Genomic DNA, 5,258 nt, shown 5'->3' on the forward strand with positions numbered 1-5,258 from the left:
ACCGCCTGGTCTCCTGTCCGCAATCCTCCGCTTTATTTCTCTTCCGTAAAATGGAGGGAAGCGGCCGGGGCACGAGTTTTTTTTAATGGTTACGTCTGGCATAGGCAATTAGGACAATAAAAACAGCAGCGTCAGGCAGAGTTGTATATTTCTTGCCTCAACACATTTTCATCACACTTTTATTAAACCTCTGACTTTCAAAAGCAGATGCGTGAAGCTATTTTTGCTACCGCACTACTGAAAAGAACCAAAATAATTGTCGACATTTGGTGTTACGCACCAAGTATAAGTAAAGGAATTCTTTTCATAGAACAGCAGAAATAGCTGCATATCATCACTTTTGTAAGGCCGGTACTGCTAGTGTAATCTATCAGAAATGGCAAACTCTTCTTCGTTGCTAAGGTTTTTATTCAGTATACGACTTTAAGAATTGTGCTCCCAGTATTGCAGTGAATATGTCTTTTTATTTAGGACCCGGTATCCAAAATATGTTTGTCAATCAAAATAAGACTTGCTGTGGGCACAGGCAAAACGAATCATTCTAAGAAAGCATTGCGCTAAGGGAAGTTACTAAACTAAACAGGGCATGAAGAATGCCCGACCTAGAATGAGCAAAAACGGTGGTGCAGCTGTTAACCACAATGGGGTGTCCCTAAGAAGAGCGCCCAACTTTGCACAGTGGAAATAAAAAATACACCATTTTCCCGTAGGGGCAACCCTGAGTAGTATGCGAAGGAGCCATAGGGTAGACTGAAGTTCCCATTAGTTTCAGTTCGTCGTTTTCGTTAACATTCAGCTTCGCGTGCCTTCGTTGTATCAGTAGCTTCTCGACGTAGCTTGAATGAGTGAAGGACATAAGGCGCGTTCGTAACACATGCTCCCGTCTCGGTTTGTAGCGCAGTGGGAAGAGCGCCACGTACCTCCCGTTGCGGCCAGAGAGTCGTGGGATTGAAACCGGGCGCCGCCAAACTATTTCTTTTTATTGTGGACTGCGCTGACGTCAGCCCAAACGCTGACGGGGCTGAAGAGACGCGTATGCGCAGTAGAGTGCAGACGTTGGATAAGGAAAGCACGGACACAACCCCGAGCATGAGATGCTCCGCATCTAAAACCAGAGATTTGAAACTACGTAATCGTATAAAAAAGAAACCAAGGTGACTGGCAACAATCAAACAACCTAAAACGACACCTATTCAAACAATAAGAAATCAAAGAAGCTTTCTTAAGAGAAAAACGGTTAAAACTGGAAGCTTTCTCCGAAGCAACCTAAGGCAAAGTAAAAGATCAAGACTGCTTAGAGAGTTTCAGATTTAATTGCAACCACGAAAAGCGTTTTTTAGCTTCTTCACTGTTCATCATCTTCCAAATAATTATCACCAACATATGCCCCCGGTGAAACCGATTGTGTAAAGTTGGCTGTCCGACAAAGCGTTGCGGCATTACGATGTACGGTGCGAGTGAACATTGAAAACTTCTTATTAAAAATATTTCTTCAGCTTACACTAGTTGTGCGAGTCTGGAGAAACAGCAGAGCTGTGGCCCCCTCTCCTTTCATCAGAGGCTCGCTGTTGCTCCTCACATAAATTTATGAACTTGCCACTGAAAGTTCTCTATGGTTGGCAGGCCCTCATCGTTTTTTCCGCACCCTCTCACACCTCTCCTATATGTGACCGCGCCAGCACGCGCTAGATCCCACGGCAACCGACTTCAAGAACTCGGCGTCTGTTGCACGAAGTCGGCATCTATGCTGTCCACTTCAGTCACGGACGCACGTGAACTCGCGAGTAGAAGAGCACTTGAGAGATCATGCCACGAACGCTGGGCAGTGTTCTGTAAGAACGAGCTGGCGGAAGCCGGGTTCTCCGCAACAGGCGCACGCTCACGTGCGCTCATTATTTCTGGTATTTTTTTGCAAGCTTTTCATGTGACGTAAGCACATGCACGTGCAAGCCTGGCCAATCCCTGGCGCTCCTGGCGAGGTGCACGCTAACGTGCGCTCAGTTTTCTTCTGGGTATTTTTTTTCTGTAAACACTACATGGATAATTAAAAAGCTTAAGCAGTCCTACTATTAAAACAAAAGACCACTAAAACTTTAAAAAATGGCACGGTGTGAATCCTAAGGTGCGTAGAACAGTTCTTCTTTAGGACTAAAAACTAGCTGTAAGCGGACGAGTAGAAAGCAAACTGCCAGAGCACACACTAAGAATGTCCATGGCGTGGGAAACAGCGTGCCGGAGCAGCTCCGAAGACACGATGCAAAATAAAAAAGGAAACAAGAGCGTTCAAAACTACCATCATCGCCCCAGCCACTCGCCGCATACCGCACCTCCCGGTTATGGCCGGGAAACTTTGGCGAACGCAACAATCGAGAGATTCGGCCGAACAACCAACGAGCCGAATTTCCCGCGAGACTCGACGACTTGCTATTCCCTCTTATTCCTCAAGTTTTCCTGTTTGACTTTTTTTTTCGTACTTGCCGACATCGGAACCGTATACGACGCACGAACTGGCCATACCATCCGCGGCTAAGAGGAAGTTACGCCGAAGGACAGAACCAACCCAGGAGACAGAGAAGATGTAGCTAGTGCTGCAGTGCTGTCGGTCTGTGGCTAAGGCCGGAAACAATTGCTCCTGGCGCAACAACGAAAATAAACAGGCAGAGCACACGCGGGACTTCCAGCAACATCGTTTTCCTTCCACGTGGCTAGAAACCCCGTACGAAGCATAGAGAGAGAATATAGAGAGGCATAGAGCATAGAGAGCATAGAGAGAAAGGCAAAGGAGTGTTATCATTACAAAATACGATAACACTCCACCCATGTTCGCATAAAAGAGAAACAAACATAGGGCATGGCCGGGAACAGTATCTTCTGCGTCGTTCTTTTGTAGATTCCCTTCTGGTCGTTATTTCATGTCATATGTTTATGATGTTGTTGAAGTGGTGTATCGTCCCCAGTTGCTTTCCCGCAGAATGTTTGGCCGGCCTACGCCAAGCGAAAAGTAGAGAACACCGAAGCTACATGTCCGGCCAACTACCCCATGCACTGTTCCTGTTAACAGCATGCGGAGACAGCACGTTTATCCGCATTTCCCATACAGTTTATATTAATATTTACTACGGCGAAATCTGTTGCTGCAATTTCGTGGAGTCGCGGGCACCCCTATAGCAGCGAGCGACTTTCGTCGCCTACTTGGCTTGGCTAGGCATGTGGATTCTTTTGCTTTTGAAGCAGAAATTAACCAAAATAGTAACTTTTCTGCCTGCTTTTTGTTTGCATGAAGCTACAAAATATGCTCTGGTGAATAAATATTATGAACGTCAGTTTTCTTATACTTAAACCAGCCTAAACAATCTTGGGCAATAATATTGTTGTTTTTTTAAGCCGGCGACAACTTTTACAACTGTTCATGAGCCTTGCCAAGGGCAATAGAACGTTCTAGCCGGTACATGGCAGAACCCTCGCAGAAGCGCGGATAGTCTAGACAGTGGCGCCAGATTTCCCTGTAGTATGTATTGATATCAGACTGTATTGCATCGGCGGGCGCCATTATTCTGGTTTCTTTCTTTCTTCAACTTTTGGTTGTTTGTGTTAACTTGTAACTTAAAACTCGGAACCAGTTACGACCCCTGGCGTCAGTCAGGCTGTCACCAGAGAGCGAGTGACAAGGTTAGAGAATATAATATATGTGACCGGCAGTGGTGACTCACTGCAGCTTCTGAATCTTTTTAGCTACTCGTCTGCCTCGCTGCAGCGGGATGAAAGTCTCGCGTTGAACCAAATATGCCTGCCCCTATTTAAAAAAAGCGGACAGAATGAGCCTTCAGTACATACGCAAAGGAGGTTTTCTTTTACCCTTGGTTCTAGGACCTTGAAGCATTGCGGGAGGGGCGATATATCTAGTAGCATAAAGTGTATGTTAGTCAACTACCCCTGGCGTCATCGATATCAAACAAAATAGAGTATTGAATCACTTCTGTCCACAGTGAACAACCAGACCATTGAATAATCCACATTGAGCACAGCAAAGGTACTACAACATGTTTCCATTTTTAAAATTCAGGTGGTATGCCTTACGGGCTTTGCAAATCTGCTTTTCTTTTTACGTTTTTTTTGTTCTACACGACTTGTAAATGTTTTTTTTTTTTTGTCTAAGTGCAGTCGTATCCCCTTCCGATACCTCCCCTGAGTACTTTCGCTCAAATATCAGAAAATTTTCGTGAGTTTTTTTAGGCACCTTCATTTCGTTCAATATTTACCATGATGATGATGATGATGATGATTGCTATTGGTCTCCCCTTTGAAGCGGGGTTGATGTCATGTCATTTTACCAAAAAGGACTAATATAATCATGTTTTACACTCTTGGTTTAATACTAGCGCTGCTTAGGGCAGGCACTAAAGCTTATTAGGCCCGTAATACTTTTTTTTCCCTGTTACAGGTGGTAACTGTCCTAGGCAATACTCCCCTCTCTGCTTTTCTTCAATCTTCTTTTCGTCCCCTCGACAGCCTCGTAGTTAACTTCCTCGGTGATACCCTTAAATCCTAGGGCTTCTGAAAGCCCAATATTCCATTCATGTAGATTTGGATGGATACCCTCACATTCTAACACTATGTGCCGCATAGTTTCTGTTTCTTTTCCGCAGACCACGCATACCCCATCATTTTGTGAATACTTCCCCACAAAACTCTTAGTTCGCAGGCAACCTGCTCTAGCCTCAAAAAGCAAAGCACTGCCCTGGGAATTATCGTAGAAATTTTCCTTTCTGATGTTCAATTTCTCAGCCCTGTACATCTCTAACGACGTTTTACCTTCCATTTTTTCCCTCCATGGTGTATTGCTTTTTGTTGTTTTTTTTTTATCAGGCCGTACTTCTTTTGACAACTCTCATTTTTTGCAGAGCTAAGTTCTGTAAATAAACATCTTATATAACTCTTTACGACATGTCTCGGCGTTTTATAGTGTCACCTGTCTACTTGTGAATAACTTTGTCCGTACTCAGTAGCGATCGGCTGAAATTGAAATTTTAATCTATGTTTTTTCTACATAATGTTCGCCTTCTATAATTGTTATGGCATGTTCTGCATTCCCGTGTGGGGTAGGGCAGCGAGAAGAAAAACTCAGCGTCCTTCCGCAGTGTGAAGAATGATGACCAGCAAAGGTGGGCGCCGCGCAAGGAGTGCAGGAAATAAATCGCGATTATTTTTAATTTTAGTATCAGTTTTTCATAGAAATAACAAGTTCACCTGAGACTGAA

This window comes from Haemaphysalis longicornis, unplaced genomic scaffold (assembly GCF_048455015.1).
Source record: "Haemaphysalis longicornis isolate Haplotype H1 unplaced genomic scaffold, Haemaphysalis longicornis Haplotype H1 scaffold_5, whole genome shotgun sequence".
Lineage (NCBI taxonomy): Eukaryota > Metazoa > Arthropoda > Arachnida > Ixodida > Ixodidae > Haemaphysalis > Haemaphysalis longicornis.